Source organism: Rhamphochromis sp. 'chilingali' (genome assembly GCF_963969265.1).
Source record: "Rhamphochromis sp. 'chilingali' genome assembly, chromosome: 4".
Taxonomy (NCBI): domain Eukaryota; kingdom Metazoa; phylum Chordata; class Actinopteri; order Cichliformes; family Cichlidae; genus Rhamphochromis; species Rhamphochromis sp. 'chilingali'.
Window position 1 is genome coordinate 31,150,020 of NC_137948.1, and position 13,996 is coordinate 31,164,015.

General features: G+C 40.4%; 1 long non-coding RNA gene across 1 annotated transcript; it reads left to right on the plus strand.

Moving 5' to 3' along the window:
* LOC308396277 lies at positions 1 to 1,622 on the plus strand. Its single transcript, XR_013971539.1, has 3 exons — positions 1 to 226; positions 371 to 653; positions 781 to 1,622. It is a non-coding gene; the product is annotated as an uncharacterized lncRNA (long non-coding RNA).
* The last annotated feature ends 12,374 nt before the right edge of the window (positions 1,623 to 13,996 follow it).

The following is a 13,996-nucleotide window of genomic DNA, read 5'->3' on the forward strand; positions in this document are numbered from 1 at the left end:
GAGGAGGAGGACGTGGTGAAGGAGGTGGAGGTGGAGAACGACGGCGACAAGGAAGGGGAAGAGCAAGGGCAAGAAGACAGTCAGTCTCGGATGAAATTCGAGCCACTTTAGTTGACCATGTCCTTGTCCATGGGATGACTATGAGGGAGGCTGGGCAACGAGTACAACCAAATTTGAGTCGCTTCACTGTTGCCTCCATCATCAGAACCTTCAGGGAGGAAAACAGGTAGGTGTACTTGCAGTAAGACTGCTTTGTACAGTAACGTTTAAGTTACTGAACTTATGTGTCTTGAGTTTCAGTATGTTTCCATTATTTGCCTGTAAAATGAATGTGTGACAGTTACAGTAATGAGTGCTTCTATTTTTGTAGGACACAGAGACGACCACCTGGTGGAGGCAGGTTAAGGCTTTTGTCGGAGGAGCAAGAGAGGGAACTTGTAAACATGGTAATTGCAAATAATGTAATCCGCCTGCAAGAGATTCAAAGGAGAGTGATTGAGGATGATCATCTTTTTCGAGGCATAAATGCCATCAGCCTCTCCACAATTGACCGCATCCTCCGAAAGAATCAATTCCGGATGAAACAGGCATACCGAGTCCCTTTCGAACGAAACTCTGACAGAGTGAAAAACCAACGTGTGGAATATGTTCAGGTATGAGTTTTGATACTGTATAAAGTATTGTGTACCATCACAGCATGGCAGTTTATGCTGCCATTTCAGCACTCTTGAACTGTGGTTCAGGGTACCGATTGACTCTACTGTGTTATGTGTTTTGCAGAGAATCTTTGAGATTGAAGGACGGCCTGTTCCCCATGAAATAATCTTTGTGGATGAGGCAGGTTTTAACCTGACCAAAAGAAGGAAAAGGGGGAGGAACATAATTGGCCATCGGGCTATTGTAAATGTCCCTGGTCAGCGTGGGGGGAATGTCACTATGTGCGCAGCCATCAGCCAACGAGGGGTACTCCACCGCCATGCCGTACTAGGACCCTATAACACTATGCTTCTCCTTGCTTTTCTTGATGGTTTAAGACAACATATGTTCCAGCTGGACTACAGGGAACCAGCACAGCCAGAGCAGCCTCACTACGTTGTTGTGTGGGATAACGTCAGCTTCCATCGCGCTGCTCTGGTTCGTGACTGGTTTACCCAAGGTTTTCTAATATCTTTCTGCCTGCATACTCTCCCTTTCTAAACCCGATAGAGGAGTTATTTTCGGCATGGCGGTGGAAAGTGTATGACCGAGAACCTTATGTCCGTGTTCACCTCCTTCAGGCCATGGAAGAGGCCTGCCTAGACATATCAGTAGATGCATGACAGGGGTGGATCAGGCATGCAAGAGGATTTTACCCCCGCTGCCTGGCTGGGGCCAATATAGCCTGTGATGTGGATGAGATTCTCTGGCCTGACCCAGACCAAAGACAAGATGCTGAGGTGGGATAATGTTTCTGGTGTGTGTTGTACTGTATAGTACATGAATGACAATGTGCCACTGTACATACATTGGTTGCGTCTTTTGTGTTTATCATGTGACAAGGGTTTTGAAGGGGAGAACCATAAGCAACCTATTTGTTTTGGAACTATTGTTTTGAATTAATTGTACCAGTGTGCAAAACTCTGTTGTAGTGTATGTGTTTTTGAGGGCTTGTGTTTGATGTCTGAGGGCAAAGTTTGGTTTTTCAGCAGGAGTGAATAGTTTTGGGTGTAGAGCTTCATTTTGACCTGGAAATAGGATGTTTGGGAAATTGAGTGAGATGTTATGGATTTGTGTTTACTGTTGTGAGGATATGAGGCGTAGTTTCAAGAAATGTGTTTTAGCAATCGAGAAAAACTGTAATCTGAAAATTCAGGGATTCAAACAAGAACTTGTTATGTATGTATGTAGTGTACTGTAAACTGTACTGTGCGTAAAACATTTTCACTTTCTTTTTTTCATGCAGACACACCTGTCTCAATGGTTAGATAAGGTTTAACTTGCCAGTCAAGAATCTTAGTAACTCCTTTGTTATTTAATTCAAAAGAGAATTAACAATAGAATACAAGGGCGTAGATTTGGTTTTGACATTGGTGGGGACGGATGATTCAACCAACGAACCCTGCCCTGCTTCTTATTTTTTTTTCCCTTTTGTCTTTGCTGCTTGATTAAAAAAAGGAGAAATATACTTGCCTACATATGCTATTAAATTACTATTAAACAAATGACTGACTAAGTATTTTAGACCAGCGGTCCCCAACCCCCGGGCCTCGGACCAGTACCAGTCCCTGAGTTGTTTGATACCGGGCTGCGAGACTTGAGGCTCAGGTGTGTTATGAATAAATCTTCTTTTTTTTCGGTACCGGTACTAGTTTTATTTTGTTGTATTTATCCGCGACACATTAAAGGCCGGTCTGTGAAAATATTGTCGGGCATAAACCGGTCCGTGGCGCAAAAAAGGTTGGAGACCGCTGTTTTAGACTTTAGTTTACTTCAGCCATATTCCATATAAAAAGTGAGACATGTCAATTCAGATTCTTTGTCAAATTACATCAGAAGCCCAACAGTTGTCATGATAATAAATACTAGTTAATCAATAGTACCAAATCATGAGTCAGTCACCTGTGACCTTGCCTCTTCACCTCTGTCCGAGCTACAACATGGCAGAGCTTACTTGGCTTTAAGTGACTTGCAGGTTTCTTTGAAAAATACTTTCTTATATCCCAGTTCTTCCTTTGTGCTGCCATCCTCCAGCGCAGGCTTGCCGCTGCTAAAACTAAACAGAACTCCCTGAAAGGCTCAGCCAATCACATTGGCCATATTTGTCACATGAGGTAGGACTCCAGTAGAGAACTTATTTATCTCTTTCTGCACCGCTGGGTGAATGAGACGTTGAAAGATAGTTTTTTTTCTCTCTATCGGGTTTGTTTTTCTTTACTCGAAGAGACCAAATTATTGGTGGGGACAATTCAATAATCGCTGGATATTGGTGGGGACATGTCCCTTCTGTCCATGCTAAATCTACGCCTTTGATAGAATACATAGAAATCATTTCTTTAACCAGGCTACTACAACCCTAAAACTAATTTAGCTTTGCTAAAGTAACATTAAGACAACTAATGTCTGTAAGCATGGAACAGAAGCTCATTAACCACAGGTCCTAACAGACTGACTGGATGGGTCACTTTATAACAGGTACATTCATTTGTAGAATTCCTCATTCAACAGTCATTTTGAGGAGACCAGCTCCTACAAATATTACACACATTATAACAACATGAGTGTGCTCAGTCATACGTTACATCTTTGCTTAAATGGGACCTAGGCTCTTTTCACTGTTAACCTGACAATCCGTTAAATTCTGTTAATTCTATGTACTGTCTTACTCAACTCGTAAACACAACTTTTTGTCAAAGGAGGCTTGCAGCCTGCAGTGCACATATAGGATATTCCTCTTAGCCTACAGTAATATCACCAACCTGAGATAAACACTCTAACGCAAAAGTTAGCACAGGCTTTTACAGTGTTTCTCTAAAAAATATGATTGGAACAGCAAAATATTTGCCATTCTTGCAATGGACAACATTTCACGCATCATATACAAAAACTAAGAGCACACTGAAGAAGTATTTGTCAAATAGATATAGTTGATTTTGAAATGTCATGTAAACAAAAAACAATTCTATTTTTTCACTGAAAGTATCACAGGGCGGTCATCATGTGAGCCCTTTTCATGGAATGACATTTATGTCATAACAAACATCCTCTGTGATACAAATGTACCCTAGGATTCCACAGCTTTTAAGATGGTTTTCAGTATCTCCATTTTGGATTTTCACAGGATGTCAAAGCATTTTAGTTGCCAGCCACTGAGCAGTCCCACATTATATTTATTATATATTTCTGAAAAGTGAAAGTCATGAGGCCACCCAAACTAGCTGAAAGCTAATAAATGTCAAACAAAGATCTAACTAAGATTTTATATTATATAAAAGGTTTCAAAAAATGGCTATAGATACATGTGTGTTTATGTTTTAGGTCAGATGTAGAAGCCTTTTGAAGATGCCCTTCTTTGCTCTCAAAGTGGGAGAGTGGGTCCTGTCTTTACTGACTCTGGAGTCCACATCATCTTGACAGGAAGACTTCACATGTTGTAATTTTCTATTTCATCATCAAGCGCACACAAAGAAAGTCCTTTATTCCATTTACATTATTGGTGTCCACCACCCTAATAAACAAAGCTTCAAGCCTGCATTGCATTATTATTTTATAAATTGACACTTAAATTGAAAAAGTATTCCATATTATTCTTTAAGACCATAAGCTCTTATTAACCGTTGAAGCAATCGTGCCAATGAAACAGTTTCATATGACTGAGGTTTAATTTAAAAAAAAAATCTTGTTGGTATGTGCATCTCTTCAAAAGGACTACTATCTTTAAGTTTTCCTATAAGATTTTCTGTTTATATCATTTGTGTGCCAAAGCATAATGTTATTGTATTGGAGAACAGATTAAATGATTCTTCTTAAGATAGCAGCGCTCAACAGATAGAGAAAGCTCAGTGGTGCCAAATTTTTTAAAACATGTTTTATTTCATAATTGTAACAACTTAATTGTTTTTTTTCCATAATTTAGTAAGTTTTAAAAGATGAGTCAGAGTTATCACACCTTCACAGTCTTACAGCTTGAAGGTTAATCATTAGAAGCTCTTAAGCAATTACAAGCAGTAACTGTCTTATCTATTTAAACCCCTGACTTCTGCAATCACTTCTATGGTTAAAAACATAGCTTCACAAATTAAGTCAAGAACCCTGTCAAGGAAATGGGACTATCATTGTTAAGGTCTACAATCAAAATAATCATTCATAAATTTGACTGGAAAGTGCAAACCACTGGTTCCACTGAAGAACAAGAAGGCCAAATTAGAATTTGCCAGAAACATCTGAAAGAGTCTGCGCTGTTCTGGAAATCTTTTTTGGACAGATTAAACTAAAATTAGAATGATGGGAAGAGGCAATTATGGAAAAAGTGACAAACAGCTCATGATCTGAAGCATACCACATCAACTGTTAGATGTGGTGGAGGCAATGATATAGCATGAGCATGTATGGCTGCCAGTAAACCTGTGTCTGGTTGCTTGTTGATGGTGTGGCGGCAGGGTGTACAGGGCTATACTCTCTGCTCAGATTCAGCCAAATGCTGCAAAACTGATTGGACTGGGCTTCACAGTGCAAATGGATAATGCCATAAAGCAAACTGCAAAAGCAACCCAAGAGTATCTCAAGGGAAAGATGTGGCCAACAGAAGAGAGGAGCGTCATAACAGTTAAACAAACCTGAAGAATATATCATAGCTAGCATGAAGATTACAAACAGAATACTGAACTGTACAACTGCAAGCCCACGGTGTAGTGACTTGTATGTTGAGTAGCACTGGTTCACTGATTCTACGACAACATGAAGCATCTTGTTGAACAGGTTAAAGATTTAATGACATTCTAATTGACCTGCAGGCTTATGCACAAAAGAGAGAAAAAGAAAGTTAAACTGTGTGACTCAATTTGTCTTATATAATTACTCTTTGAGACAAAACAATGTACGCTTTGTCAGGATGACAGTTTCCAGTGTATCTTTTTAGTTTTAGCAGGAACAGTTTTGTTAGTTGAACAGTTTCAATTGGGAAGAAGACTAATCTAGGTGTGCTGGATAACCTCACTTCTCACACTGTGTTAAAACTCACCCTGCAGTGTGCTTAATTTAACTATCACTGCTTTACTAATTTTAATCATAGTAGCTGATGTGTCATCTACTGCCCCTTTTAAGCTGGAACAAAGCTTTCATCCAAGTAAAATTACCTGCAAATATCCACTTCTTGCTTTTTCAACTACAGTTTAAACACATATCCAAGCAATATATTTGGTGGTATTACTGTTGTTAATAGCTACAATGTCAAATAAAGATCTGCACACCAAGCTTTATGCTTTTAATTCTTTTGCCAATAAATTGTGAAAGTCGGATGTGAGACATTTACAAAATGAAAGAAATATATATATTACTGTGAAAAACTCACATTTGGGACCATTGCTGTTTTGACATATGTCAGGTTTAAGTGTTTTAGCATAATTGTCAATGCATTTAAAATAAATTTAAACTTTAATAAGTCAGACATGCTGACAAGCACTGCCTGATTTGTGCAAAAATAAAACCACACTGTCATAGTCCCAGATTTGTTGTGATTATTTTGAGTTTTGATTGTTTTTTCTTGTCTTCCCTGTGTCTCCCTGCCGTTGCCTTTCTTTGTCATCAGTGTGTTTGTTGAGTCCTCTTCCTGGTTTTTATTTGTAGTTGCTTTCCCTGGCCATTTCTGCCTGTTTCTCAACTTCTCATTTTATTTTCCCTACTTTGTTATCGCCTTTGTGCCACTGTCACTTGTATGTGTGTCAGTTATTGTCAATTTAACAAATGCAATAATAATAATAAACTGACATAACATTGGCATGTATGGCTGCCAGTGAACCTGGGACTGGTGGAATTTCAAAAGCAACCCAAAAGTTTCTCAAGGGAAAGTCGTGGCCAACAGAGCAGCATCATAACAGTTAAACAAACATGAAGAAAATATCATAGCCAGCATGAAGATTACTAACAGAATACTCAACAGTGCAACTGCAAGCCCACAGTGTATTAACCTGTATATTGAGTGGGACAGTTTCACTGATTCTACAACAACGTGAAGCATCTTGTTGGACAGGTTGAAGATTTAATGAGTTGAACAGACCTACAGGCACACAAGAGTGAAAAAGAAAGTGAAACTGTGTGACCCAAATTCCTTATATAATTACTCTGTGTGACAAAACAGCTTACACCTTTTCAGCATGACAGTTTCAGTGTATCTTCATAGAAGCAGTTTTAGTAGGAACATTTTTGTTAGTTCAGTTTTATTAGTTCAATAATAAAAAATAAAAACAAAATTAGGGGAAAAATACATTCAATAGAAATTTAACAAAGTTTCAGGTACCTACTTACATTAGCGTTCTTATAAAGTTCTTTTGAAGTGATACAGGTCACATCTGCATGTAAAGGATAAAGGTCTCTCTTTCGAGGATGCCAATGTTCACATTTTGGACAGAGAAGACATATGTTTTGAAAGAGGAGTAAAAGAAGCCATTTATGTCCACACTGAACAACCATCCTTGAAACGAGGGGGTAGCGTACGACACCAACTGTCCACCACCTATAATCCAGTTTTGAGATCCCTTCCCAGATGCCTCAACGCCCACTCAGACCATGTGTCAGCTCATCTCAATAAGTCACATGACAGAGTGAGGCAAGGTCTTGTAGGTTTCAGCTGAAGCTGTTGCGGTACTGGGTCTGTGACCCAGTGTTTTGCTTGTTGATTAATTTATATTCTTTGATTTAATGTTATTCATGGTTTTGGCTCTCCTTATTGTTATCCATGTGTTATATTCTTAGTGCCTAGTCTTTAGGTTTCTGTTACTATGTTTAATCATGCTTGTCTCCATATTCCCTCTTTCTCTTGGTCTCTTGGTTCCTGTTTTACTTTGAAAGTCTCGTGTCCCATGCACAGTGTTTTCAGTTTTGCTTCCTCCCTGTGTCGTTTTGTCTTATTAGTCCCAGCTGTGGTTCCCTCCTTTTTCCCCATCCACTCGTTGCTCCCTTTTGTATTTAAGCCCTGTGTTTTCCTCTGTCTGTTGTCGCTTTGTATTACCCCATGTTGCTGTGTGTTCAGGTGTTAGTGTTACTGTTATCTCTGAGCTTCTCGTTTCCCTCTCACTATTCCTACCTCCTAGTGTCTTGTTTTGGTCCCAGTCTCTAGTTTTCAGTATGTAGTGTTTAGTGGTTGGTTCTTGCATGTACAGCAATAAAGCTGCCTCCTTGAGTTTACTTTTCCATTTACGAGTCATGCAATTTAGGTCCTTCATTCTGCCTGCTGTATCACTGACCTTGACAGAAACCTCTGCTGATAATAACCCACACCCATTTTCACACCTTGGCTCGTGTGATTAGGCACCCAATCAACAGTGGGTCAACGACCCTCTTAAGGGACCACTCCCAATAGGGCTTAAAATCTGTGACTTCTCCCACTTGGTCATAAGATACAAAAAGCTTCTCGGATGCACTGCAAAAAAAGGATTTTCAAGAAAAAAAACAACAACAAAAACAAAACAAAACAACCACACAAACAAACAAAACCCTTGTTTCTTGTCTGAAAAGAAAACACAGGCAGAGGCATGGCAAATCAATTTCATAAAAAAAAGTTTATTAAAATAACTACAAATAATATAGAGCTGAAGAAAAGAAAATTAGGGGGCAGGACTTGCAGTACATAACCTTTAATTAAAACACTTTAGTAACAAACATTGCTTAAAAGAATGAGATTCACTGCCACTATGTTGCTCTAGTTAAAAAGAAAAAAGGGAAAAAAAGCACTTCAATAAAATAGTTAAGCAATATGGCTACGGAAGGAATGAGTGCCAAATGCCAGGAGTCACTGAGTAGGCCACAGCTGCTCCTTAGAACCAGCTTCTGATTAGACAGCTAAGGGAAGAGTAAATGTTCATGCTGCGTTCACAGACACCATGCATGAACAGAACATCTCCTACAAAATCTAATCCACTATACAAGTTGTGACATCATGACCAGAGCCTGAAACGATGCAGGGGCGTTAGTGAGTCCAAATGGCATGACCAGGTACTCAAAATATCTGAGGTGAGTGTTAAAGTCCATTTTCCATTCCCCTTCCTTATCCTGACTAGATGTTATGAGTTCTGTAAATCAAGTTTGAGTTACTACAAGGACCCACGGTGTTCACCAAAGGCTGAAGACAACAGCAGCAGGGGCTACTTGTTTTTAACAGTGATCTTGTTTAGCCCTTGAAAGTCAATACAGAGATTGAGAGGCTTGTCTTTCTTCTCTATATGGAAGCCAACACTGAGTGGGAAGTGGACGGACAAATTATCCCAGCAGCCAGGGAGTCTGTAATGCAACATTTCATAATCTCCCTCTCTGGCTCTTTTTCATCTGCTGGCTCGCTTCCTCCTGGACTCCGTTCCCTTGAAGTGGCTCGAACGCTCGATGAGAATCCCCCACTAGGCTGCTGTTAGCCGTAGTTTGGTTTGCCATATTCATGCATGTGGTCATCCATTCTAATGCACATGGACATTAGAGAACTAGGTAAATTCTTGACAGTTAACTCACGACTTAAGACGTGAGTTAGGCTATGAAGTAAAAGCCCCCCAAAGGGCTTTCTCCTCCTTCCCTGTCTCCCAATCTAATCCAAAAACCAATGGAGAAGTCAGATATGCGCCTCTTACCTTGCTTGAGAGTAAACATCTTGTGTGCTGCTGCGTGGGGTTACAAGCTTTATCAAGAACAGTGGAATTTTGTTAGAAAATCATCATATGACTAGTCAGGGTGAGCTTTTAATACCGCTTGTGCTCATTTTATTGGCATCCAGTCAGTAGCTCCACTATGAAGGAAATCTTTTCACTGTCGGATGAATAGTGCTTGCTGTGCTGGTGAAAAACAAGTGGAAATTGGGTAAGAAATCCTCCACTTGTATCTAACTCAGCGGTCCCCAACCTTTTTTGCGCCACGGACCGGTTTATGCCCGACATTATTTTTACGGTGTCGCGGATAAATACAACAAAATAAAACTAGTACCGGTACCAAAAAAAAGAAGATTTATTCACATGAAAAGACCCAGGAAAACCGAGTTAACAATAAAAACGATAACAAAATAACGCCGAAAACCGATAAAAACCCTGAAAACCATACATTTCACACCTGAGCCTCAACTCTCGCGGCCCGGTACCAAACGACTCACGGACCGGTACCGGTCCGAGGCCCGGGGGTTGGGGACCGCTGATCTAACTCACCTGCAAACTTCTCTGGGGTAGGTGGCAATGGAGGAAGACGGCTGGCGGCAACGACGGCACTAAGAGACAGAGGAGCTGGATAGTGTAGTGGTAAGACTATACACCTTTGGAACCGGATTCGCAAGTTTGATTCCCACTCGGTGTCCAGTAAGGGTCCTGCCCATATGGAAAAGAAATGGTAAAAACTTATATGTGATTACTCATGAAAGTGGCCACTTTCATGAGTAAATCATATAAGGCTTATATGATTTACTCATGAAAGTGGCCACTTTCTCATTACTTTCATACATTCTTTTAGTAAGTATCCAAAACATACAAGTTTCATCATATAATTTTTCATGGGATCTTATGTCTGTTTTCACTCTTATATGCTTATCATACAAGTTTCACACAAGACAGATACAAACTTTATAAGATTGATAATTATCTTTTCCATATGGGTGGCTAGATGCTCAAAAAAACAAAAAACAACAACACAACAAGCCCAATGCGGTTACATCTACTGCCTGTCCGCAGCTCAGACACAGGCACTCACACTTTCACTACATGTTGTACTCTGTGTATGTGACAAATAAAGGTTGTTGTTGTTAAGGGTGTGCGGGCCTGTAACATACCTTTCATTTCCATGAAGCAGCAAGCTCTGTTCCTTGGAAATGTGCTGGAGCATTCCTTTGTGGCGCTCTAGTTGGTCCCCCTGCAGCGACAGAAGGCACTGAACAGGGCTAGGGCTGGGTCTGTATCTGGCTGGATTGTTTGGTCAGGTTTACAGGAAAACAGGACCTGAACACAGGACGTCCTGAGGTCCAAAGAGGTTTCTTCTGTGGCGATTTCCCAACTTGTGTAAACTGTTGTGTGTGTTGTAACTGTGTTTTCAATAAAAGGCAACGAGCGGAGGCCTAAGTCGGGGTCATTTTGTGATAGGATTCGAAGTGGGGCCTCCCTTGTGCAAGTACAAACAATCGATCACTGATTGTCTTGCTTTCTTCATGAGGAATAAGTTTCTAAACTAGCGGGGCCTGTGGAAGCGCAGACCCAACACTTGGTAAGCTGCTAGCATATGAGTTCAGTCATGTGGCCTCATCCAAAAGCACACAATGTTCTGGTTATCTGCATTATTTTGTTCATTGTCTTGTAATTCAAACAATAAAGGGATAACTAGACAACTAGAAAGATTCTTGACTGACATGTAAACTCGTTTTCTTTCTGAATGGTCTAGTAGCAGTACAGTGCGTATTGTTGTGTAAGGATGTCATTCATCACCTTTTACAGTAACTTCCTGTTTTCTTCAAACTCCCAACATCTTGAATGCCTGAGATTTCAGATAAATGAAGCACTGTTCTTGCCTGTCCAGATTCCATTTGCATTTATCATGTGACTTTCAGTCCTAATGATACTGTTTTGGTATATTCAGAGAGAGGGTTTTAACCACAGCACAAAGTTTATTAATTTAAGAGGATTGCTTCGTAGCTATCTGTTCTCTGGAGTTATTATCAGTTTTCTACAGAACTTATGTTGTGATTTGCATAAATATATAGTTGCATTGTAGCTTTCAACAAAAAGTAATGGATTAATGTATACTTTATTGATCCCCGTGGGGGAATTTCCCCTCTCCATTCACTCAGTGAAGCAGTGGGCAGCCGATTGAGATACTATAAATTCTTTTTCCACTCTCAGTTTGAAGGCTAAAGCTTAATCTAATCTAGATCTAAAGCATAGTAAGTTCAAAGGCTTGCCTCTCTATCACTGCTTATGACAAAATCTTAGTATAAACTTTGCCATTGCTTTATTTTATCATAATTTTCAGAGGGCAATGTATTTGGACTCCACACCAAAAAATGTATTTTGTAATTGTCTTTTCATGCCTTCATCTACAGTTAGGGTCATAATTTGTTGGACAAAAAAACAGTTTCTCTTGTTTTGCCTGCAGTGCAGACTTTCAGCTTTAATTCAAAGGATTTTTAAAAAAGTATTACATTAAAAGTTCAGTAATTACGGCCATTTGTATACGTACTCCTCAATTTTCAGACTCAACATTATGTGGATAAGTGGACAGTAAAACAGGTTCATGGACAGGTGGGGCTTGTTCCCTTGTTACTCAATGATAAATGACAGTTTTATACCTTTTTACTGTAATTTTAAATATGAGGCCCAAAGAGACATCAGTGTGTGACCATGTTTGACATTGGCTCTACCATGGACATATATGGCTGCCAGTGTAATGAGATTTTACTGCTGATATAAGTACCAGGATGGCTCTGAAGCATGCAGAGCCATACTGTCAGCTGAGATTCAGCCAAATACAGCAAAACTGAAGCAAGGTTCATCTTTAAGGCTAAACTTCCAGTGGTTCATCAGACAACCAATAATATGCCTGACAATAAGATGACTGTAAAATGGCAGAAAAGATTGACAACTTCTCTTCTGTCACACATCACTGTGAACCTGCTCTTGATGATGGACACCTTGAAATGTAAATAATAGGTTGATGTGCGCTCGAGAAAAAAATGCGTCAATGCAAGTTTGTTCCCTGCCTAAAACAACTTTCGTTTTCTGTTTTGCTGTTGGTTTCTGCTTTTGAATGTATTGTAAATCTTTTCATGCTAAATAAGAAGAAAACATGGAGTATACACCTGCCCACACACACATACTGTTTTTATTATTATTCAGCAGATGCATTTATTAAAACAAAGAGACTGATATATATTCAGTATTACATTATTCTTATTATTATTTGTGTATGTATTATTTTAATGGTTTAAGCTGAAATAATTTAAAGTATTAAAGTAGTATTTAGGCTAAAGTTGATCATCCATCCATCCATTTTCTTCTGCTTATCTGGAGCAGGGACAGCAGCCTAAGCAGAGAAGCCCAGACCTCTCAGTCCCTGGTCACCTCCTCCAGCTTGTCCAGGGGAACACCCAGGCATTCCGAGACCAACCGAGAGATATGATCTCTCCAGTCCTGGGTCTTCCCCGGGGCCTCCTCCCGGTGGGACATGCCCAGAAGACCTCACCCAGGAGGCGCCCAGGAGGCATCTTTGTCAGATGCCCGAACCACCTCAACTGGCTTCTTTAGATGTGGAGGAGCAGCGGCTCTACTCTGAGCCCGTCCTGGATGGCCAAACTCCTCACCCTATCTCTAAGGGAAAGTCAATCTCCCACTCACCTCACTCGTGAGCAAGACCCTGAGATACCAAGGTATCTGAGGTTTGACTAACAGACAGACTCTCCTTTCCAGCATGCTGGCATAGACTTTCCCGGGGAGGCTGAAGAGTGTAATTCCCCCATAGTTATAACATCCCCCTCCTCAAATATGGGAACCATCACCCTGGTCTGCCAATCCAAAGGTACCGTTTCTGATCTCCTCACAACATTGCAGAGGCGTGTCAACCAATACAGCATTACAACATCCAGAGCACTCAGTCTTCCCAAAAGAATGTAACTCCCCTGGCAGTTCAGAGTTTTATATGAGAATGTGCAATATCTAACCGATTAAAACTGGTGGGGAGAAGCTGCTTGTTTTGTAGGCACTGAGCTAAGAGGTGGCTGTGACTGACATCAGGTGCAAGTTTTCGTGTCTACAGCTGCCCATGCACATTTCTTTATACTGGTATAGCTGCAGGTTTCTAAGTAATTATTCAATCAGTAAGAAACTAAAGTTTCTATTAATTCCAAATTAAAATCAAACCCAACACTCTCCAAACTCCGACCATATCAGAGTTTTTGCTTTAGCCTTTGCCCAAGCTGCGTTCCACTTGACCTGTTGGTAATTATTGGCTGCCTCCGAAGTCCCACAGGCTAACCAAGCCCGATAGGACTCTTTCTTCAGCTTGAAGGTTCCCTTAAAATCTGGTGTCCAACATCTGGTTCGGGTATTACCACCATGGCAGGCACCAACCACCTTGCAGCCGCAGCTCAATCCAGCAGCTTTAGCAATGGAGGTGCTGAACATGGTCTATTCAGACTTAATATCCCCCAGTCTCCCTTGGAATGCTGCCAAAGCTTTACCGGAGGTGGGAGTATGCTGCAATAGGCATAGGCTACTGGGGGACTCCCATGATGCATTGAGTTTTTCCTTTCCAGTCACCTATCTCACTCACTATGTGCTAATACACCTCTCTGCAT